The sequence below is a fragment of the Micrasema longulum genome, unplaced genomic scaffold (assembly GCF_059751315.1).
Source record: "Micrasema longulum isolate JH-2025_06_02 unplaced genomic scaffold, ASM5975131v1 h1tg000011l, whole genome shotgun sequence".
Taxonomy (NCBI): Eukaryota; Metazoa; Arthropoda; class Insecta; order Trichoptera; family Brachycentridae; genus Micrasema; species Micrasema longulum.
The window spans coordinates 186,309-212,832 of record NW_028277219.1 but is presented as its reverse complement, the minus strand read 5'-3'; positions in this window follow the sequence as shown (position 1 = coordinate 212,832).

The following is a 26,524-nucleotide window of genomic DNA, read 5'->3' as shown; positions in this document are numbered from 1 at the left end:
GAGATGACAATTTTTTTTTTTAAATGTTTGAAGTTTCGCGGTCTGGCCCTGATAAAAGGATTATGGATTATGCTCTTATCTAAATTGTATCTCTATACAATTTTATCTAACAAGTAATGTTTTTTTCTTATTTCCGAACTACGAACTAATTACCGATTTAATGTTTAACAGTATCATTATTTTAATTTAAAAATGAAGTAATTCGAATACTCTTTATTCGCAAAATATTATTTGCAATCTTCTTAAATTTTGAATTCGGAATATTTAATAAAGTTTGTAATCTGATGCGATCCATTAGCAGCTTGAATTTTCTTAATGAATCCGATTGAAATTCAAAGAAATTAATTAAAGAACTGAAACCCCGGTTTACAAAAGTCACACGATAACTTTTTTATTGAATTAAAATTATTAAATTTTCGGTTCAAGGAAACTGGGCAATATGCGACACGTTTCTCCATCACTAAAGACGTTTTTAAACTTCTAAGATTTTTGTTTTATGACTAACTAATTGTTTGCTGTCCTAAAGTAAAGCAATTATTGAATCACACGTTAACTACTGTAGTAGCATATTATTTTTATCAAACAAAGAAAACATAGATACACTAACTGCATTACAAAATAAAGCCTTTAGAATCATTTTGAAAAAAAACAGATACACGAGGGTAAAGTCGATGGTAAATGAAATGAAATTATTAACATATAAACAAAGAATATTTTACAATACAATGGTATTTGTTCATAAAATTATAAACTCTAATAAAAAAACAGAATTTTGGAAAAAAATTGATCGGAACCAGCATGAACACGATCACAATACTAGAGAAAAGAACCAAATTAGACTTCCATTTAAGAAAAGGGCAAAGTCACAAAATTCAATTTTATTTAAAGCAATTAAAAAGTATTACGAAATGGAAAAAATATTTATTAAAAAAAAACATATCAAAATTTAAAATAATGGTCAAGACATATGTGATAAACAATTTATAAATTAAATATATTTGCAATGTTATTATTAGAACACACATAACAATATGTATGATATGTGTGCCCTACTTTAAGATTTAAATAGAATAAAATACAAAGTTTAGTAATTGTTTTAGTAAATTGAATACTCATTATTATGAAATTTCCGCAACCAGATTAAAAATACTATTATAAAAAAATTAATTTGATTCGCCAATAAAAAACTAATAAGTAAATGCTGATGAAGATGAAGATCACTTTTGAAGAAGAAATATGGATTCCAGGCTTCTGGAAGCTCTGTAAATACCTAAAACTGTTTTTGCCCGTGTAGAGTTACATTGAAGGTTAAATACAATAATTGTCTACAGATATTTTAAACACTTGAATTTTGTTAAATAATTGATTGTTCAAAATGAACACACGTTCTTCTTCGCAACCTTAATCCTGGTTTGCAGCAGAGTCCTGCACCTCGTTCTCTACTGCGCCCTATTATCTGCAGCCTTTTTCAGCTTAACACACGTACATACACATGAGGCCCAGTTTAAGTCCTCGCATACTTGATCTAAATACTGCCGTCCGGGGCGTCCTCTATGATTTGTCCCCTCAGCTGTTCCCTCTGTTATGCCATGCAGGAGACCCCCATGGCGCATTATGTGGTCGATCTAGGCAGTCGAGACGGTTTTGGTTAGGTGCCTCCCTTCTTCAATAATAATACCGAGAACCTCGTCGTTAGTGATGTGGTCATTCCAGGAAATTCCTAATATTATTCAGTAACACCTCTTATCTCTTTCGTTAAGGCATCATGTCTGACAGCCGTTACACGTTAAAAATATTAAATAAATAAAATAAAAAAAATCGCATCACAAATACAAATCTGTCATCATCATCATCATAACCAGCCCGTGTTAGTCCTCTGAAAGACATAGGCCTTCTCATGTTTTTTTCACTCCTCTTGACTCTGTGCCGTTCTCATCCATTGTCTACCTACGAATATCATTCGATCATCTCATTGGTGGGCAACCTTGAAGCCTTGTATACCTCAGTCTCCACTCAAAAACACGCTTTGTCCATTTATCATCAGTCATTCGAGCCATATGGCCTGCTAATTTTCACTTCAACGAACCGATCCTTTCCCTACATCACATGCTTTGATTTGACTGCGGTTCCAATCATTTCTCTGTCTATCTCTTAACTTTATTCCAAGCATAACGCATTCAAACTCAAAATATTTTTGAGAGTTATCTTCGACTGAAAAGGGAAAACCGATATTTGTGTACAAAAATGAATTGATTTGTATGAAAATTTAAATAATCTTTGTCGGTTACTTACAATATGTGCATAGTTTACTTTTCATAAAGAAAATTTTATTTAACTTTTTAGATAAGATTGAAGATAAATGTTAACTTCTTATTGTAATCGGGGCCCACCACAGGAAAACACCAATTTAAATTTATTTGTAATGTACAGAGTTTCTTTGTTTCAGGTCCCGACTAGCTAGGAAACTCCTGTGTTTAGGAAGGACCTTATTTTTTACATGTGTTTTTTTTTTATTTCCTTAAATGATGCTTAATAAATTCAAAGAATAATAATAACATTAGAAAAAATCAATATAAATATAAATTAAAAAACATGCAGGTAATAATAATAATAATTGAATCATAAAAATAAATTATAAAATATGGCATTAATAGTAAAGAAATGAGACATAATTATTATAAATTAGAAAACATACCGATAATAATAAAAACTGAAGCATAAATACACATTATAAAATAAAACATTACTAATAAAGAAATTAAACAAAAATATTAATTGGAAAACATACCGAAAACATAATAATAAAAATTGAAGCAAAAATGTAAATTTGAAAATATATCGTTAATAATGAAAAATTGATAAACAAAAATAAATTACAGAATATACCATTTTTAATTAAAAAACTAAAGATACGTGTAAATACTTGCATTAATAAAAAAAATAAAACATATGTAAATGAATAAACATAAAAAGTGAAAATAAAATTTACGTAAAAACAACAAGGAGACAATATTTTGAATACATAATAAAAAAAAAAAAGAATATTTTAATCAACGACTCGCTTATAGTAGTTTTTATGTGAAATCCAAAATGGATCAAACGATAAATGAAAAGAACACAATCGTTTAAAACTTTTGTGTTAGATTTTCTCAAAAAGAAACATGAAATCGTATAATTTTGAACAAAGTGCTTCCTTCGAAACAGAAATGGTGTCTTATTAAAATTGGATGCTGCCATTAAAAACCGTTTCTTTTCAAAACGAGGGAACGCTTTCTGACAGGTCAAATTTAAATGAAATATTTATCGGGCTAAGACAAATCTTAAGCGGTACCATGTTACCTACAGCAGGAGTTCAAGTGAAGACAAATGTAAAGGAGCTTGAGAAGGATGAAATCTGGATGGAAAAAGCCTTACTTTTCATGTATCTAAAATTAATGATGATTTTGAAATTATTAATTTATTCTTGGATTTTGATACTATGAATAGTATAATTTAAAGCGGTTGATTCGGGAATAATATTGTATAAATTAATAACATATTAGATCGAAGACTAAGGCGAGCAACAATGAAACAATTTTGATAAAATGTAATCGCTTTCTAATGACAGGAAAAATCAACTCGGTAGGGTCTTTGTTTTTGTTTTAAAATATAAATGGTTACAAAAACGAACAAAAATTAGATTTCGTACTTTTTATATTGCAATTAAAAAGACATAAAATTTCATTCAGGGTAATATTTCTCATCAAAAACATACAGTTTTATGGGGTTCTTTAATATTTTCATAATTTCTCTATCCGCATTTAGCGCAGTGGTACATAGGACTCTTTTCTTTTTTTCAATTGCAGCCTATTTTTATAATTTCTGCTACATGGAATGCAAGATAAGATGTTACTACATTATAAGATAAGATGTTACTACCATCAAAGATGTTACTACATTATCTCTGTTTAAATCACGTCTGAAGAAACATCTCCTTTCTCTTCCTTAATCTCTCCTCCTTTCCTTTTTCCTCTTTCCGCTTTTTTCCTTTATCCCATTGAGTAATAGTTTTGATTTAAGGTAATTTATAAACAAATACGTTTTTTACTATTTTTATATATTTTTAACTTTTTAATCATTTTTTTCTTGCTATTGAATATGTTCTGTAACTTGAATTATAAAAATAAAACTTTTATTTTATTGATTGGTTGGAAGAAATTGCCATTTGGCAATAAGCCCGCCAATGTACAAATAACATTATGTACAAAAAGTTAAATAAATAAATAAAAAGAATAAAAGATACTGGTCCAGGAACAATGGTTTATTGCAGTGTAACCAGCAAACTGACGTCCGCTCTAGCAGGGATAAAATGATATGAAGGAACGGAAAGAATGGGTAAGTTATGGTCAACAAGCAACGTACAGAGCAAAACAAGGTTTGCGTCCGAGCGAGACGATGGTTTACATCTGGTGGGGTTGGCAAGGCGTCATCCACTACTATATACTTAAACGCAATCCGATATTCAACGCTGCAATTCAACAAAAAAGGCCAAATGGGCAACGTGACGTTATTCTGTAACACGATAACGCCCCCACTTATAACGCCAACATAACGAAAAACGACACTCAAATGCTTGGTTGAGAAATCCAGTCATACTTTCCATATTCTCCTGACTTCGCGCCGTCGGATTTCCACCTTTTCTGGTAGCTTTCAAACAATTCGCGTGGCGTTTCCTTCAAAAATGACGTCGATTTGCGGGCATGGTTGGACGAATTCCTCGAGTCAAGACCGGATGGTCATGAGCGCCCTAAGCAAGATTTGAATTTTGAGCTCCCCAAGACTCATTTTCTAGGAATAAATTTGCCGGTGAATCTGCATAGTGCACATACCTTAAAACGCTGGCAAAAAGTAGTAAATAATTAACACCTACATTGAATTTAAGAATCAAGATACCAGTCTCGAAAAAGTCGTGAGAGTGATGAATCCAGTCCCTGGTTATTTTAAATTTGTCAATTTTAATATTGCTCGTATTTTTAAAAATAAAATATGTCATATTATGGTTTCCACAAATTCTGTATGGGTATTTTTGTCGGTTGTCAACTTTATTGCTTCCTTTCAAGTCATGTCCCTCGTTTTGTAATTCTAATGCGAATTGCCAAAGAACTGTCAGCAGTCGATATTCGGGACTGCGAGTACCTGATGCCTTAAAAACAGGTGCATTACAGCTCACGGAGAAATCCGTAGTATGTGACCCAGTTAACCGTATCAGGCGCCGTGGCGCTGTTGGTTAGACGGTCAACTATGAAACTGGCTCGCGGGCTCGATTTCCACCAGCTGCAAGAAAAAATGCAAGAAAGATTATTTCTCAATTGATCTGGGTGTTGTGGTGTACGAGTATAATTCATAAATTCCTTAATATCTTTTCTTTCCTGCCTGCTGACAAGCCTCTAAAATAGAGGCTTAGCGGGTTTTTTCTTTTAAAAAAAAAGAGTCCAAAGACAAAAAAAATACTGAACAAGAAATTAAAAAATTATTTTACTCTTTTTTCATAGCCAACTGTTTCAATTATCAATCTCAGTAGCGCCTTATCTTCAGCACGTCTTTCAAAAATTTGATTAGCACAAACTTCCCAAGCTTAAATTTGTACCTTCACGTTAAACGCTTCCTAGGCAGCCTTAACCCTCCGAGTTAATTTGATCTTCCTATTAGGAAAAGTTATAATATTTCGTTGTTTTCTATTCTCTTCACCCTTATTCCCGAGAATAATTACTAATTTCAGTAACAGCTACTGTCAATATTTTTTCTTCATTTTTTTAAATAAATAATTTTTAGTTTAAATATTTTTTATTGTTATATAACCATCTACAGATGTACAGCAAAACAATAGTGGAATGTGTAAAAAACCATATATTGTCAAAATAAGTTGTGAAAAACATTTTACTAAGCATCGCATTAACTAGAATGGTATAAAGCAAGGTTTTCCTAAGTTTTGCAGTAGCGGAACTGTTCGCAAATCAAACATTTTTATTGGAATATTTAGCTAATTTCTTAGGTTGGGTAATTCATAATAGTAAAAATAAAAACAATGTATTTTTTTTGAAACACTTATTTATAAAGTAATTATAATAATTCACATAAAAATAAGGGTGAGAAAAACTCTATTTCAATACTATTTTTAAGTATCAGGCACTTGGTAAGTTCAATTCTTACATATTTTTATTGACTCAACACATGGCTCTTGGCCTACTCAAGTTAGGAGTACGTGATTATTTTCATTAATAAAAAAATATATACATATATGTATGTTGTGGCATCGAGCCTGTTTCACTTTGACATTGTAACAGCATACATACTCTTTGAAGAATACAGACAACCTTTAATGACAATTTAAGTGACATCGACATATTACACCAATATTTTGAGTTTGTCCAAATTTTTGTAGACAAGGACTGGATTCAACTACCCGGGGAGCTGTCTATATTAACATACTGCAACAGAGATGAAGAACATTTAAGAAAAGGTAATATAGAAGTCTAGGCATCTACAGGGTTTATGACCTGTCAATGGCTGGTTTAAGTGGCCACTTTACACACTGTGTAACATTCACCATTCTGCCTATATTTGAACATCTATATTCCTTTAATTCTTTCATCTGTTGATGTTTGTGAAGTTAAAGAGCTGAAACCTTTATTATATTATAAACATTGTAACTGACAGACGCCTTTATGTCAGGGTCCAACATGTTAAAAAACCTAGGGCCCAATACTGCAAAATGCCTTTGAAAAAAGGCAGTTCTACTTAGAGGTACCCCAAAGTTTGTGTTCATTGCATATCTTGTTTTAACATTTTGTTGTGTTCTTTTTTTTATTGAATACCAGAACTTTGTAAGGACTTCCCTAACATAAAGTTGTCTAACAGTTAGTAAATTTTTTGTTTCAAATAGAGTATGAGAGGGGTAAGTGGATGGCAGTTTTAGCATTATTTTCAATATTGTTTTTTGGAGAATGACCAATGGATTTGATATGACCTCCGAACAACCACCTCATCCAATCACTCCATATGACGCAACCGACTGGAATAGTGCAAAATATACCGATTTAACTGCTCCGTAATCTAAAACACCTCTCAATGAGTAGAACACGTGTATCAGTTTTCGGAGTTTTTTGACAGTCATAGAAATGTGAGATTCCCATCTAAGATTGCTGTCGATCATAATTCCCAAATATTTTATTTCATTAACTTTTTTCAGAGCAGGTACACGGCACTTTATCTTGTCCAGGAATTTGGTTTAAACCACAAGTATGAAGCATAAATATTTCAAATCAACCATGTCGGGAATCAAACCCGAGACCTCTCGCTTGGTAAGTAAACGCGCTGACCATTACACCACGAGGCCGACAAATATTAATAAATTTATTTTACACAAAAGATAAAAATTAAAATAGTAAATCTCAAAAAAAAAAAAAATTGTGTAATAAAAAATAAAAAAATAAATTTTTATGAATAAACTGTTCTGAATGTATACAGGCTAAATCTAGTTCAAATAAATGAGTTTTGCTGTAGAAGGAAAAAAGAAAAATTAACGCCGAAAAAAATATAATTGAAAATCACATGAAAATGTAAATTACTTTCATAATAAGGTAATGTAAGTGTAAATAACATCGTTTGCAGGTGTGCGTGGGCTTGGGTGTGTGCGTGAACTTTGTGGGTGGGTGGGGGTAGCCCGGGGGTGGGGTGGGGGTTGCTAGGCAACCGCAGCCGCTGCTAGCCCCGGAGAAAAGTTTGGGGTTGCCACGTTACTGGGAAAATTTGCCTGGATTCAAGGATTCAGGGAAAACTCATCAAACGTTTATCAAGTTATTATGAATATTATCTTTCCTTTTTTTAAGGAAAAATTAAGAGAATAGATTATTACTTATTTAAAATGATTTTATTAGCGCTTTCAATAAAAACAATGGTAATTTGACTTTAAATAAAAAGTAATTTTAATATTTTTCCCCGTTTTCGATCCATTTACTTATTCTTATATTTCCAAAAATTCATGCACCCACAATTCTTTTTTTTCCGGTTCCGATTAAGCCGGAAAGTACAGTTTTTGGTTACGCAACATGGACATAACAGTAAAAATATTATTATTACTAAGATATATCTCACTATGTATTTAGATAGCAGTGTTATTATTGTGTTTTTAAAATGAAATAAAACAACACAACACAAGGGTATAATTTGTTTTCATAAAAATAAAACTATTTCAACAATAGTTAATAAAATAACAAAGAATTCTCACATTAAATTATTTTCATTTACTTAAGAAATAATAATTATTTTCCCTCGTTTTGTTTCTCCCCATTTGATTTCCCAGAGCAAGCAACACTCGTAGCCTTGGTAAGTGGAGAGAGGGCGGAAGGCGGCAAGCGGAGGGGGGTCCAGGGAGGCTGTACCAACATCCTCCGACAGTCTGCCGTGAGCAGCGTACAGGGGTAGCCATGCCGCCTCCCTGCCGCGCCAAAACACCGACCACCGCACGCAAAGTGTCTACACACCACCTCAAATCACACTTACACAAAAGTTTAAAAAAAGATCCGATATTTTAACTAAGTGCAAAAAAAAAAAAGTCATTGTTTAAATAAACAATAAAAATAATTTTTCTTTTAAAAAGTGAAAGATTAATTGGTGTGGATAAAAAAAACGTTAAAAAAATTTCTTGTGTGAGTCAAAATTTAAACGGTTTTCAAAAAGTTCTGTTAGATTTTTTTTGTGATGCAAAACCAGTTGCTCCCAGGCCGGTCGGCCGGAGGGGGCGAGTGATGTGCCGCGGGGGCCGCCAGGGTGGGCGAGGGCTGTGAGGCATGTGACGGGGGCGGGGGCATGGAGAGCCCCTGGGAGGTAGAGTTGGAGCTCCGCCAGCACATCCAGACCTGTGCCTGCACGTGTAACCACATGGGCTATGGGAACTACATGGACTATCAGGTAAGCTGTCAGCGCCTTGGACAATCACCTTTGGCCAACGAAGAAAGAAATCAAAATATTGAAAACCTGATATCAGGACAGTACTTTTTACTGCACACAGATTCGGTATTAAATATCCATTTGGTAGTCTTTGCCAAATTTTTTTCTGGTTAAAAGTGTTAGTTTTCGTTCATAACCAATTTGGATTCTTTTTATTTTAAGCAACATCATGGGTAAGGATAGTAAGAATGGATTTTAATTTAACTACTGCCTCTTTATTAATGCGATTAGTTGATTCTTGAGTTTTTAGGTAATCAGTCACTTTTATTAAATTAAAGTTAAAAGTTCATAAAGATAGGAGAGATTTTTGCGCAAGAAAATCAAAATGTTTTCCATCGTAAAACCTGTTAAGTTATATTCAAATAAAAATCGGAAGTATGATCAATTGATAAAATTTTACTAGTTTTAGGATTAAGGTTTTAGAATGTATTCATCATTTTTTTTCCACATTTATTGTTCAAATACTTTACGTTATATAGACGCTAATAAAATATATTAAAGGAGACAAGTTTATACAGTTCATTTGTCTTGATCTTCGCATCGTATTGTCAGTGTGGTGGTCGAGATTAAATAGACGCTTTCCTAAGCCAATGTTTTGCTTCTGGGGTCAGGTTGTGAACATAACTAAGAGCCCGAGGGAAATAATATACAGAACGGGTTTCCACAATATTCCTCATTAGCTTAACCTATATTAGTCGCATCGTAATTACACACCGCATCTGTGTAACGATTGAGTTACAATTAATCGTATTTCTTACATTTGTCAAATGTCTGTTTTTTGTCGTATCAACGAAACCCAAAATATGTATATATAACATTATTACCATTTTATAAAAAAAAACGTTATTTTGTCAAAGAATGCCATATTTAAAATTGTGTTTTAAGAAAATCTGTTTAAAAACCATCAATTTTATTTGACCTAATTGTATTACAATTTTGACTATTTAAATTGAAGACAACAAAGATTACGTTCAAAAAAATTAAAAGATGAAGTGTTTTTGTTTGCAAATGATACGTTAATAGTCACCGCTACATGCGATTCCCAAAATAAAATTTCATTGAGCTTGAAACTAACCAACTAAAAATATGTATTAATCACAAAAATATCAATGTTATTTGACCTCTGTTCTGTGATACTAAATTTCTGTCATTTTCTAGTTTTTGCAGATTCCACAGAATCTATTAATGATTAAAAATCAATAAACTCTAACCAACTTTAGCTGAATACTTGTATGACATACATATAACATACCTTAGGTATATATCTCTTGTAGTTTTGAAACAATACTAATAATATAATTGTACTTTAAAAGTAAAAAATCTAACTAATATGTTCATACCTGTCCAAACCTGGACATTAATTTAATAGTGAAAATAACAAAAGTTTAAAGTATTGAAGCGCATAATAAAGAATACATAATATGCTTTTAATGTAGTTACACGCAAAAGACCGAGTGCTAGTATAGAAAAATGATCATTTTCTTTGCTTATTCTTAAATAAAAATAATAAATCACCAACATAGATTGTTTTGCTCTAAACAAAGTTCGGTGTTCGACTGTTTGCGCCTACAGTTCAATATAAACAATATCCTAGACTGAAGTATATCAACAAATGTATTTCAATATTCCAAAATATGATAATTTTATCTTTCAATAGAACATTGAGTACTGTATATCACAGATACACAATAGATGACCGCCAACTAATGCGTGTTTCGACAATAAAGGATCTTGGGGTCATATATAAAAGCAGATTGAGTTTTCATACTCACATCGAGAGAACATGTGACCTTGCACTGAACATGTTGGGTTCTATTTTCCAAACTGGTAAGGTTTTCAATGATTTCCGTACAATCAGAATTCTGTACAGCTCGTTGGTGTGAACAAGGTTTGAAGGTGCCTAGGTGAAATGGAGTCCGCACAAGGTGAAATATTCCTCCATGTTGGAGAGGGTTAAAACAAAATCTGATTAAAAGAGTATGGTTGTTATCCGTGGCTCTATCCCACTGCATTCTTCTTCGACATGCTTCGGACCAACTTTGAATACTTGGAAGGGATAGGTTTACCCTGATATTTTTTTTCAGAAAGATATTTTAAAAAGTATCAATATTTATGTCCCTGATAGTTATCTCCGACAGCGTCAGCACATACTGTTTATCTCCTAGCTTCCAGAACCAACCTGTTTCTGGCTATGCCAGTCGGAAGAGCAGTCAGGCAGCTGAATATTATCACTTTGGAGATCGGTATCTTTCACATCAGTGAAACTATGTTTAAGAGGCAAATACTTTTGCTATTTTAGAGCATTTTACCTTAATAATGTCAAAACATTGCCCAAGAGTTCCTGGTTTGATATGTTGTCTTAAAAAGGACGCCTTGAATATTTTGTCATTTATAATGTTGTTTTGGTAAAAAAAAATAATTTGCATTTGAAAAAATTAAAAATATTTCCCCATTTACTGAAAACTGTTATCATTTATTATCACTTTGTCGTTGACCGAGCGGATGAAAATGCCGTTCTGTGTGTGAATCAGAATCAGGATTCTGAAGGAGTGTTTCCGACTTGATGGCTACTGTCGGGTTAAAATCCAATAAAATGAAGAATCGAGAAGACCACGTCATAGTGACGTATTCGAGGTGCCAGATTCGATTCCTGAAAAAGTCGGCAAGAAATATTTGTTTGTTAGGTGGTTAGATGGATGATGATGACAACCATGCTGCCCTTATAAGCAAAAAGGGAACTATTGGCAAAAGTTATATTTTGAGATTGACTCTTTTTGATATTTATTAACTTTGTGCAATTTTTTTAAAACTGTAATTAATCATAAGTAAAAACACAGTACCTATGTCAATTATTTTTTAAGATAAAACCTGAATAAGTCATATCTTCAGGGTGTTTTTGTTTGTGTATCTCTAGATATTGTGTTATTCTTTAAAAAACTTTTGTCGGTTTTCGCACTAAAATACATTTTTACTGCTTTTAGCTCTAGATCAAATGGCTGGAATTTTTCAAAGTCAAACGTTTCCTTTTTGCTTATGAAGTCAGTATGCACTACCATTTTGTTATTTATCTTGAGATGTAGACAATGAAGTCAAAACACCACATGTGTCTATCTTAGAATAAAATCCTCGATTGATTCCGTTCAGTTTAATATCTCTTGTAATACATACATTCCTTCGATTTCCTTTCGACTATCTTTTGGCATGACAAAAATTATCGTATGATCATCTTGATCTTTTTTTGGTCTTCCACGTCCAAGATGGTCATTTTTTCTTTTCGTACAAATGTTCACAACATGTACAATTTAAAAGTTCAAATGTTCCAATTTCGGTAAAGCAGGATAAATTAAATACTAGTTAAAATAAACCCAATCTATTTCAATTCAGTTTCATCGTGATCGTGTTAAAACGTTAATATATATTGACAAAACATGTTTTATTGCATTCGAATCGAATAAAAGATTCTTTGTGCAAAGCTCGGACTTCTTTGTGAGCACTGAATTTATTGACCTAAGTACAGAAGATTCAGATTGAAATAATTACTTTGTGCCAAATAGAGGCATTAACACTTAGGTGAAATCAAAATACAATAGTGCAATGCATTTTAAGAGGAAATGCAGTCTCGTTTTTCTTCATTCAAACGTATCCTTGTACTTATCCCAGGATGATGGTACTAAAATAATGTTTTGCTAACACATCGAGAGAACATGTAACCTGGCACTGAAAATGTTGGGTTTTATTTTCCAAACTGGCAGGGTTTTCAACAATTTCCGTACACTCAGAATCCTGTACAACTCGTTGGTTCAGATCAAGCTTAAGGGTGCCTCAGTGAAATAGTCCACACGAGGAGAGATATATTCGAAAAAAAATTACTGACTGCAACTAAAATAAGCATAATAATAAACCACTATCATTATTCCCTTTCTGCACCTAATAGCGCATAGGGCAATGCATTGGTACACCAACAGCGAGGTATCTTAAACATTTTTGTTACATGAAGTAAAGATGAACATAATTTCAGGTCAAGTGACTGTGAAATATTTAAGTGTGAAATCACTTTTTAAATTAATATTTCGTGTCAACCATATTGGGAATCAAACCCGAGGCCTCTTGCATGGTAGGTGAACGCGCTGACCATTAGACCACTAGTGGACAATTAGTTATTCCGTACTGAAGGTTATAGTTATTTAATTCGTGCAATTTTTAACTTATAATCTTTTCTTAAAATCTGTTTATTTTGATTAACCTTATGTTCCCCAATCAGTTACGTTTCAAGAGACGGCTCTCAAATAAATACGAACTAGATATTGTACGGTAAAATATTGATCTTGTCAGATATTTCATCTTACATGTTATAAAATAACATTAAATTTATCTAACCCGAGTATTTGTAATAAAGGGGACGGTTACGAATGTAAATTTGGGAGTTTTTACTTTTCACGCATTATTTAGATTCTTGTTAACTTGGCGAAACTTTCAAACATTAACTTGACAAATATGACCCTTGTATTAAAGTAAAGTTTAACGATGATAATTTCTAAGTTAAGGAGGATAATCTTGAAGTTTCGCTAAGTAGATAAAATATATTATGTATAATATCATATCTATTCAAGTTTAGTGTTATCGTCCGAGTGAGTTTAGCATCTAGCGAATAATCGAATAACCACTTATCACATGGCAAGAGGGAGGGGGTGCGAGGCATGTAGGCTGAGCAATAGTGGTGATGATAACTGATTGATAAAATAACCGAATAACTAATAACAGGTCATAATCATTCAAAATACTTATAATTGACTCGAATAAAAAAAAATCGTTTCAAGAGAAAAAATGTTTTTAATCATCTTAATAAACCACTTTCTCACATGCTACTGTGTAAAGGGAACTAAATTAATACATCAAATGCAGTGTTACTTGATTATCTGTTATTTTTTTTTGCTTATTTGAGGATATGCTTATTTTTTTGCCTCGCTTATAATGTACAAGGCTTATATTTACTGTAAAAGGTATGTTTTTTCCAACTGCACTATTTTTTTATCGAGCATCTGGCGGAATAATTGACTGTGGCCTTTTTACGGAATTTTTTTACATTAAAAAAAAAAATCACAAAAAACTCATTCAGGAGAAACCAGACTATTTATTAACAGACATTAACAGACCTTTCGTTCCACTTTAACAGTGTTCGCTTCTTGTGTCGTATTTTTATTTATTTTAAAAATTACTTAAATTATTTATAATATTTGCGATACAACCTCATGTTCTACGTTTTTATTTTATTTTTTATTTTATTGAAATAAACGGCACATATTGCCTTTTACATATTAGTTACAAATACAATTAAATATACATACATGTAAGCATAAGTAATACAGAGCATTTAAAACAAAATTATTAATTAAGAAAGTCTAAGAAATATAAACTATATTAAAGAATAAAATATACCAGTTATAGAATTATTGATAAAAAAAGATAAATTGGTATTAGAAATACTTTGAACCAGTTAAAAAAAAACTAAGAAAACAATTTTGAATAACATTAAAAAAAATGAAATATTTGTATTATTATTGAAAACTAGTATTTAGGTAAATAGTATATGTTTATGTATAAAAATATATGATGATGTAAAAAAATTGATAAAGAGAAATATTTTTTACTTATAAGTTTTTATGGCTCATTACAGTTGCGAAATCTCCCATGTTCTAATTTAATTAAGTGAAAAAATAAAAATACCAGTACTTCATTGACTTAGTTTTTTTATCAAAACAGTATAAAAAGAAACCACACAAAACAATAATTAATGATATTTCTTTAAAAAAATATTTTTTTTAAAAGCAAGGAAAAATGTAAAATAGTCTATGATTTTGAATTGAATGAACTAAAATGATTTTGATAAAAAACTTACATTGGAGAAATATTTGTAATCAACATAAAAAAGCACATGACTTTACTAAGTAGAAGAGACGTAACATGATATTTTAATATTTAATATATATATAAATATATATATATTTAAATATATATATATATATATATATATATATATATATAGAACACTAACGATTTATAAAAAATAAAAAAAAAATAAAAAAATGTATTATGAGATAATCATTCAAATTCTAATAGTGAGTGCATTTAAGCTGGATAGTGAATTATAAGAATTCTTTTGACAGTGTCTAATTAACTGATTTTGATAAAAAAGTAACTTCTTAAATTCTACGGTCTGAATATTTAATACGATATTTAATTGATAATTACATTCAGATCCCTAAAAATTACGGGATTATTCGAATAATTCACTTATAAAAATAATTCAACTATACTAACTAATTATTAGATTGCGCATCACTTTCAGAGAGTGGTCACTGTAAGGGTTGACCCATCATCATTCAGCACTCCTTGGGGTGAAATATTAATGCCACACACCCTGTACTATTCATATCCATATCTCTCGCTACCCTACTGGTCAAAGGGGTTCGACCAACTTATGGGTTCTTGTAAAAGTTTTGAAAATTTTATGACTTAGGGTATGCGTAAAATGTTAAAGGACATCCAATTATTATTTAACGATCTTTCATGGCGTTCTCCACAGCAACTACATGCTGGTAAATCTCGCTAACGAAACGTTTCCGCATATTACACAAGTTTATTTGCTAGTTTCATAGTAATGTTGATATTTTATTGTAAATAATAAGACAAGAAAAAATAACGTAGTTATGTAGAAAACAGCCAGCCATAGAAAAGTAAAACTGTGATAATAGCAAACTTGTAAAATGAGTGAATATACAAATCTACACAACAGTTAAAATGTTTTTGACTTGAACAAGTGATAAACAATGAAAACATTGTTTTTTTCATATAACAAACAAGAATCTAATTATGTACTGAACCAGTTTTAATGATTTTTAAAGAACCGTAAGATTTTTCTAGTGCTGTGGGTGTTTTTTGCAAATAGAAAAAAGCCATTTTTGAAATCGAAACCATTTTTAAAAGGTGATTAAATACAATTTTTTTGTGTGAAAGCGGTCTGGCCGTTTTGAGCAAAACATAGAGTTGACCTTACTGCACCCGATAACATCAGTATATAATTTTCTCAAAATTGTGGACTGGCTGCTTTCTGCATAACTACGCTCAAATAAAAAAATAGTACAAAAGTTAATTAACCTTCCACGTAATCATACTAATTTTTAAAAAGAACTTAAAACAACAAAACAGATAGCTTATAATAATGGGTACAATAAGAACTTAATTGATAAAATATTAAATTAAAAAGAAAAACGCAAACTTATAAATAAATATTAATATTCTACTCCCACAGTAAATAAAGCAAACCCACCTAAACAATGGAGGTGGATTCATTTTATGGATGACATTTTTTCTAAAAAATTATCTTATTTCCTACCATCAAACAATAAACCTGCACTCCACACAACTATAGGGAAAAAAAATCTCACGTGGATGCGGAGCGAGAAATTGCAAGGGGCGAGGCCCTAGGGCTTCTACGATATTATTTAGCGGAGTGTACTGTACTTCAATTTTAATTTTAATGAAATAAGTAAATATCCTCGATATAAGGTATGCCGTGTCAATCGGTCATAACCCAAAAAATGAGATGGATTAGGAATAGACGTCACTAGCCTGGTTAGTTCTTGATGGAATTTCGGTGGTCCGACTGGTCAATTGCAAGCGGCACTAACACTAGGACCGGCTTTCGATCAGGAGCTGAACACTGGTGGTTGGTGGAAACAAAGTCTATGATGCGGCACACGTTCAACAAAATAAACGCGTGATTCACTACACGAGGTCTTATTGTAGCGGATGATAAAAAGAAAAAGATACTGAGGTTGGAAGTAAACAGTGGCTGTGGGTAAAAAGATGTTGATTTGTGACAATAAACATTGTTAACAATGCATACCCACATATTTCGCAATCAGCTTGATTTAAAAAATGTTTATGATAACTTTTCCAAAATTTATGTTTATATAAAACATGCTAAAATGTATTGAAATTTTTTTTCGACTAGATTTAAGAGTGCAATATTGCAAAAAAAAATCTGCGAAAATAATTCCATAACTACTCGTAGCTAATTTGAAATTGATAAAGCTTCAAATGTCAGTTATTGCTAGAAATAATCCATAAACATATATATATATGACCATACGTGATTTTCAACATAAAAACAATGATAATATAAGCATGCTTGGTTAGTTAAAAATGACTAAAAGACTGGAAGATGGGTTCAGGTATGTTGTATTGCGGCGCGGTGGTTTAAAGTTAAACTTGAGCTTCCGTTCAGGATTGTCATCTTGTAGCGAAAATTTTGTCGTGTAACTGGCCTGAAATGCTTTTATTGCAACGATAATGCACTTTTATTCACTCAATTGAGCACATACTGGGATTTATAGGATCATTCACGGTCGTGCGGCCACTTGAGTTTCCTTCCATTCTAGGGCTTTGCCAGACAGGGAGTACAAAAGCCTTTGTGTAATACATGTTATGTACAGAAGAAGTATGTATTACGTCAGATATAACAAAGACCTGATACCCTTACTCCATTAAGAAAAGTAACGAGCTTAAATGGTTGGGAAATATCGACTGTGATACGAGTATATTAATCACAACTCAAGACATGTTCCGTTTTTCTAAAACCGTTGATACTTCAGTTTGAACCCCATTTAGAGAATTCTTGCTTTATTAAAATAAATATTTTTACTTTTCACAATTTTAATTGTGAAATGGGCTTAGAAATATTAAATATTAACATATTGGCTTATTAGACAAACTCGAAAGATAATAAATAAGCCATCAACCAAAATCTTCCCATACTAAATAGTAAATTTACCTTTCAGTGCCAATTTTTCTAATTCTTACTAAAATCATATTTTATGTGTGTTTTTTGATGCAACTACTAGAAAAAATATTTTTTTAAAAACGGTAATCTTTTTTAGCTTTAATTTCATATTTTTGTTTATTTGGACAATATGCTACATCAGACATTAAAAGGTTAAAAAATACAAAATCGTAAGTATCTTTAAATATAATTATGTAAGTTGCGGAAACAATTAAAACTTCAAATCTTAACAAAAAAAAACAAAGAAATCATACTTTCAACTTTAGTTAAATTACACTTTTGATAAAATACGTGCAACTGACTTTTTGTATCAAATTTATTAAAAAATTTAACCCCGTTGTAATGGCTTGTATGTTTTCCATATAATAAACTAGTCACCGAGTGATAAACATGTTTAAAATACCCTTTAGACACAGATTATCAATATGTAGCAGATCGTCTACATTGGGCATTTGTAGGGTTAAATTTAACACAATTGCCGCTATGATTCATTTCAACTTCTTCCTATCATTCTTTATTTTAATGTTTTTTAATATAAACAATAAAGCGAGTGATTTAAGTAAAAACAAATCTTCATGATGAGAAAAAACCTCAAAATCAGTCGATGTATGTATACCAGAAAATGAAAGGATTTTTTCAATTTTATGAACAAATAAGTGTACTATGACGTACCGGTAAAAAATGTTTTTGGTAAAGAATATATTTCGCGTTTCGTTTCGGTAATCCTTACAGACCTAATTTTAATCCCGAGGATAAAAAATATTTTGTATTCTGTACTAAATATCTACTGAAAGAATTATTAGAAAAAAACTGTTGTTTTTTACATTCATTATAAAAAAATTATTCAAACATCGTTTTAAAAAAACTTCACGAAAAAGTCACCGAAATAGAGGTCGCCGATGAGGATATATTATGTAACTACTGACATTTTTGGTTATTTGGAAATCACAGACATAAGACAAAATAATAAATGTTTTGTATTGAGTGAAGTGATCACTTTAACTAGCCAATTCCAAAAGAATTATCAACTCTTTTGGAATACAACTAGATTCAGAAGACAAGGCTTTTATTCCAAAATCGATTGCCAATAAACCTCGTCATATAATAATCAGGTTTCATAATGTAATAAAGGAAAAAAGATAATTAATTCAAAAACGAATCTAAAACAAATATATCATAAAACAAATTAGTGCCGATGGCACCAAAATTTTTATAAATAAAGCACAAACTATGTATAACAAGAAACTTTTCAAGAAAACAAAAAAATCGACAAAAGATAAAATCTATGAATTTGTTTGGTTTAAGAATGGAAAAAAAATCGCGAGTCAAAAACAGATGACTCTCAAATCAAACATATTAAACACGCTAATGACAGAAAAAAATTGATTAAAATATCTAGAACATCCTTTAAGCATAAATTATTATTACTTATTTTACTATGGAGCCACAGCTATGCAAACAATGCACCCTTTTTACAATCTTTCGATCAGATTCTAGGAGAAAACAAACATTCAAAGTAAACTATCTTAGCCGGAGATATCAATATTAATATTCTAAGTGAAAAATCTGTTGTAATTGAATACACTAATCTTCTTATGCACTATGGATTTATATTATTAATTAATATACCAACAAGATTGACACATGGAGCAGAAACCTGTAAGGACCACATTTTTGCTAGAACAATCAACCCCACTGTATCTGCTGTGCTTGGCACCTCTATTACTAATCATTACACCACCACAGTTGGTATTATGGTGGCGGCCTCCATGGTGTAGTGGTCAAGATGCTTGACTCACAAACGGAAGGTTCCGGGTTTGATTCTCGGTGAGAACACAAAAAAATAATGTGATTAACTGTAATTCACCACTGTAATTGGGCCTCCTAGTCTGTTGTGGTGCAAAAAAAAAAACTACAAGTCACCGTACAAAAAAGTCGATAACTCATCAAACTACATTAAAAATATATATACTATCGTATTTTTATATAAAATTCAGTTTTGTATTAATTTTCTTTAGACATCTCCAATAAAAAATATGCTGTATTTGTTTTTTTTTTTTAAAAGCTGTCTACCTCAGAAGTAGTATTTACTATGCCTAGTGAGATTAAACAGTACATCATATATTTGCTTAAGTTTATAATTTTTTACCTTCACTGTTTTGCAAACAGAATATAATAATATTACGCTAATAATGAACGCTGATTTTTGGCACTGAACTGAACTGAAATGTCAAATCATGCTCTGTTAATGCCTAAATGTCTACATTCCCCATTAATTTATTCATCTCTGTTACGATCTTGGTCTCTTTGAACACAATTTTCAGGTACTATTTATTTATACCCATGATAATACTGCAAAATAAATATTACTTTGGCATTAAATAATATTTTTTAGGTTTATTGTTGTGCAACTGAAGAAATAATATTACTGTTATTGTGAAATAAACTAAGGTGACTTTAAAAGCCTGCGAAGTATACTGAAAGGAATTTTATGTTCGAGCGAAATAAATGAAAACCCAATTGGTTATAATGCCTGTATATTCTAAATGTATTGAATTGCCATTGTAGAAATTGGTGCTTCATTTTTCACCGCGAATAGAAATCGTAAAATTGATGGCAGAAGACAAATCTCACTAAGTATGATGTTACCCTGTTGAGGTTACGTACACATTGTAGTTGTTTGTATTATCAATACATAGTATTGACATACGTATAAAGTATATCTGACTTTGTAGAAATCCTAACCTGTTTGGACGTAGAACAAAGTTATGATATCAATTCGGGTTGTGGTCCCGTGGCTAGTGTCTCGGACTCACAGACCAAAGGTCCGTGGTTCGAATCCCACTCTACCCCAACTTGATTCCATTTTCTAATAGTGAGTTATTTAGAACTCGTTGAGAATGGCCCTCAAAATTAAATATTTGGGTAAATTATAAGAACGCAAATATTTCTTTTTTAAAAAAAAAAAAAAAAAAATAAGAAACAAAAAAATATAATAAATTTGATTATGCCAGCTATCTAAACTAAATAAATAAATCGAATTGTATATTTCTTTATGGAAATCAATCTCAAAAGTAATAATATCGCCATTTTTAATTATTTTTTTTTAAATAAAATATGACCCGTTATTTGCTGGTTTAAGTGGCCACTCTACACCCTATGTAACATTCACCATTCTGTCCATATTTGAACCATGTTACCTCTCTAAAATTTTCTTCATCTCATTTGCAATATGTTAATATTCACAGCTTCCTAAGGAGTTGAATCCAGTCCTTGTCTACAAAAACTTGAACAAACTCAAAATATTGTTGTTATTTATTGTTGTTAAGAAAAACAAATCATTCGTTGAAATTCTCACAATTTTCTCTGTACTTGCTAACAAAATTATACTTTCACACTTAGTTTATGCCATAATACGTTTTCTGTCGTAATTAGCGTTAATGATATCAAAAAACCCTTCTTATGCAGTCATTTGTGAACGAAGAAGGGTGGCATAATTTAATTCTGCTCGTACTACAGTTTCTGCTTGGGAACGTTGTGCATTTCACCAAATGGCCAGAATTATGGGACATTAGGAACTCCGTCCAAATCATCAGAGCGCATTAGATTAAAACAGCGTTATATCACATTATGCAGCTTTGAGTAAAAATATTACATAAAAAATGGCCTTTTCGTCTTATAAAAAATATACAATCAAACCAATCTTAGATTTAAGTAATATTTTTTGCTATTTTAATATTTTATTTAAGCGAAATTTGATGAATCTTAATAAATTGCAGCATAGACGAAGAATAACAAAAAGAAGGAAATATGGAAGTCTCAACATTTACAGGGGTATTACCTTGTTATTGGCTGGGTTAAGAGATCATAATAGTGGTTGTTACACGGTGTGTAAAGTAGCCACCAGCCAATGACAGCTTATAAACCCTTTCAATGCCTCGGCAGGGATTTTAGAATCCCATATTCTTTTCTCTTTAATATTGTTATCCATCTCTGTTGTAATATATTTATCTTAACAACTCCCTATGGGGTTGCATCCAGTTTTTGTCTCTAAAAATTTGAACAAACTCAAAACACTGTGAATAAATCTTACACTGGCAAAAACATGAAATTATTGTGCGGTTGCCAAATAGGTAAAAACTTTTATGATTATAATAAAAATCTTAATTGGAAGTGTTTTGGGACTTGACGAAAATTTAAATGTTCAACCTGAAATATAATTTATCTATCGAAAATTGTCTCTGGTTCAATTGACTGTCCTGAACTACTGTGCAAACTCTCTATTTATGTTCCTTCCAAAGTTCTAAGGAATAACCTTCTTCTTCATATTCCTCTTGTTTCATTTAATTATAAGCAAAATTTATTTTTATGGCTAACTTTTAATAATTTTAATGTAATAACAAAATCATTGTAGATGGATTTATTTGCGAATATCCATAATGACTTGCGGAGTTTGCTTACTAAATAATTCGTGGTGTTTTTTCTATTCTTTTGGAAATACATTAAATAAGTGTTCATTTTATGTTCGAGAATATTTTTTTACTTACTGTGATGCTACTTGTGAAAACCTGTAATTGGCTTATTTGTAATTTGTTTTATTTTGTATAAAAAAAAATATAGCTGTTAATTATCCAATTAAATAAATAAAAAATAAAAAATTATAAAATATTAAAAAAAAAAAATATTTAAAAAAATACACGAGGTACATTGAAAAAAAAATGCATTCAATTCATTAGATATATTACAATAAATCATTTGTCGTGTGTACCGTTCACGATTTGATTTTACTGCCAACGGCAAAGGTTTGAAAATTTTTGCCCCTAATATTAATCACATCTAGTCCAATCGTCAGACTTCACCGGCTCGGAAACGAGTATGAAGAAATCTACGTGTTTACAGCTTTTAGATTCAAAATGCTTACGGCGATAAATCAAAATTACGTAGATTTTTACAATGCCGTAAAATTCACATTGACTTTTTGTATTTTGCTTCCCTACACTTACATAATACCATCTGTAAACTGAATTATTTTTTTACCGAAAACTATCATTATTTTTAAAAAACAATTGATTACCTACTTACCTACTTTTTTCTAATTCAATACTTAAAAAAATGGTTTATTAGATACATATTTATTAGACCTATGTATTGTCTTGTTATACGAATACAATGAAACGCTCGAATTTTAATTTTGTTTTTTTTATATTTCTTTTAATATTACATTAAAGACTCCAGTATAATAATAAAATGAGTTAACTCAAAAATAAGATCGTTTACTGAAATGCGTTGTAGGTTTTTCGCTAGATATAAGAAAAAGAGAACTAAATTGACTGTAGCATATGTTGTTTTTGACTGACGTTTCGTTATACCCTCGTTGTCTAATTTCCCGGATGAACGGGTTAAAATGGTGCCATGGGAAGCACCCTGTAAAATGTATAAATGGAGAAAACAAATCGTCGGTAAGCTGAAGACTAAGGAAACGTGTCAGGGTAATAGAACAGGCGAGGCGCGTTTGTATGTCGTGACATAAATATTTGCTCCAGTGCCGAGACTTAGCATAAATAATGTAAAGCAAACAGCATTCAATAACAGAGATTGATATTGGGGCGTCACGTCGCGTCGCGTCATGCGTCAGCTCGCTATTCCTGATCATGCCTACAAGTCGTTTGTCTCACAAATTGACGACTGTTTACTCTTCCTAAAGGTCTTAATTATTATCCTGTCACAGTTTGGTTCAGCCGAGTCAAACGATTTATATACCACACACGAGCAATCGATACCATACACGTGTTTTGTGTTTCATATTAACTTTTGGTAGCTTTGCTTTGTATAGAGATTTTTCATGCCCAAGCAGATGGAGAAATGAGTTATGTGTGTGAAACAAGAAAATTCAGTATTTTATTTATTTATTATGTATCTGGGCTTTACTGACAGAATTAAGTCATTAAAACAAATTCCGAGATGTAAAAGTCCAAAACAAATTAAAGTGTAAAAAATAAATATATTTCACTAAAATAAAATTGTAAAATGTCTTCCTTGGCACGGGTTTTCCCTGTGAGGAATACATTATAAATTCAATATTAATTTTATATTTTCTTTTACATACGTTTTAAAGTAATACCTAGTAGGAGAAGACCCGTGCCAAGCCTATATATGTTTATCTATATTTCTCCATATACATACACACACATGTGTGCACCCTTATAAACATTCATACAAATACACACATACATACGCACCCATACATACACATACATACATATATGTAAGTATAAATTTATAAATTTTATCCTTCTTATCTTTGTATTGTATAGTGATCAAATTGTCGTGATAATACAAATATTAATATTACTTACCTTGTAATGTAGTTAATAAGCTTTCAGTTTTTTTTCATCCTAACTTGATAAACCAATGGGTAATATTTTTTTTTGCATAATAGTTACATCGTGATGGGTGAATAAAATGTCTTTAACCTTATTATAAATTCAAGGAGCCATAAAACTAAAAGATGTTCTCGTCCACGGTACAATTATGTTATATATTTTTGTGAATTATTAAATAAATTTAAAAAAAAAAGAAAATCGTATTTAAAGCTTTTTGATTCTTTCAACGGAATGTTTCTCGTGCAATTTAAATTTATTTTTATTTTTAAAAGCTTCTAAAGAGTAATCTTTATTCTAGGCATAGCATGGAATTTAAAATCAACATCTTGCATTTATATTTAAAAATATTTTAATTATGTAACGACTGATAATTTAATGCATTCTGTCAGTATTGCCTCAATATAAACGACCCAAGCAAATTACAACAGTTATGTGAAGAAACATATGTACAACAACCTGAACAAAAATAACAGAAAACTTTGTAGCAGAGACAAACAAGAGCAGTGAAATAATGGTGTACAATATATTTATACGAATGATCAACATATAAGACATCGAGGTAACCCATGCCCATTTATCTTTATCCCACCGAAAGCCGGAAGATTTATCCCAAAGAATTCCAAGTTGTGTGACGAACTGGCTAATATTCTGGACATTGGGACATTGTAACATATTATTGTGAGGAGTGAAAAAATTGACCAACTTCCATAAAATAATAAAAAAAGTTAACACTAAATGAATCAACGAATCGCTAAAAATCGGTTTACAAAAAAAAATTGACCTCACTTATATAGAGAAAAACTAAAAGGTAACTTTACTCAGACATTTTTTGACACCTTTGTTCTGTGCATTGTATTTAGACCATGCAAAAAGTGAGAGGAAGTCCCTATAATATGGTTAAAAAGATAAGAATATGAATCGTGCCGGTGACAACATATGGACTAGAAACCATATCGTTAACACAAAAAAGCAGCCAGAAATTAAAATTCACGCAACAATCCACGGAAAGACAGATGCTCGGTGTATGTCTAAGAGACAGAGTAAGAAATGAAGAAATAAAGCGCCGAGCCGGAGTCGTGGATATCATAGATCGTGCGGCAAAATTGAAATGGCAGTAGGCACGACACTTGGCGAGGCAAAATGATGGCGTGACACCCAGAATAATAAAGTGAAGACTGCGGGCTAACAAAAGAAGCGTTGGAAAGCCACAAAAAATATGGGTCGACGACATCGCCTCTACTGCCGGTAAAACATGGATGATGAAAGCGGGTGATAGGAAGGAATAGAGACGTTTGGAAGAGGCCTTTATCCAGTGGTGGAGAGAATAAGGCAGAAGAAGAAGACTTAATGAACCCGCTAATTATATTACCACATGGTGACTCGAGGGAGTTTTTCCACCTAGCATATTAAAGGTTATGCATAAGTTATGCATAATCTAAATTAGTTGCATAGTGAAAATCTAAGCTGTATAAAGAAAACAGTGCGTATTAAAATATAATCCAACGGCATAACTAAAAATCAGTATTTGGTTTGAGTAAAAACTGCGATTAAAAACACAGTTTGACTAACGATATCGTGCTCGAGTACTAAATTTCATTTTGTTTGTTTTTTAAATGATTACGTACATAACAACGGCGTTGTTTTCATGGTTTAGATTTATGTATTCAGATATAAAGCAATTTGCGTCAAAAACTGATATCAACTCCCAACGTTGAATCAAATTTTCAAACAGACTTTGTGTGTAATAAAAAATAAATGCCTCTAAGCCAAACACAATTACAAACACACAGGTAAATTAAAAATCCTTTCACTGTGATTCAATGAAAAAATATCAACCGAAAACTCGAAGCGCGAACAATAAAAAAATCTATTCAATTTCGCGACGCTTGTATGTAAACAGAAAATGGAATTATTTGATAAAAAATCTTTAAAAAGAACACCCCTTTGATTTTCATCTCCCCGTTTCCCTCCCGCTTTCATTTCCTTTTAAATGTTGAGTTAAGGGTAGGTTCTCAATATTTTTATAGAAATAATTTGCTGTCAACGTAAAAAATTATATTGTAATATTATATTATATATTAAAGATGCTAAGGTAGAATTAAAATTAAAATGAAACCACTCATATTTTAGTCATATATGTGTACAGCAAAATAATGAAATCCTGTTTTTTTTTTTTCTGCATATTTTGAGTCATGAGTGTGGGTTTTTTATTTATGGTTTTAGTTGTTTTTCTTTATTTCTGTATAGTTTTTAGGAATTTTTATTTTGCTTTTCAATTTCAATAATCTATGTATCCTTTTATAAATTTATA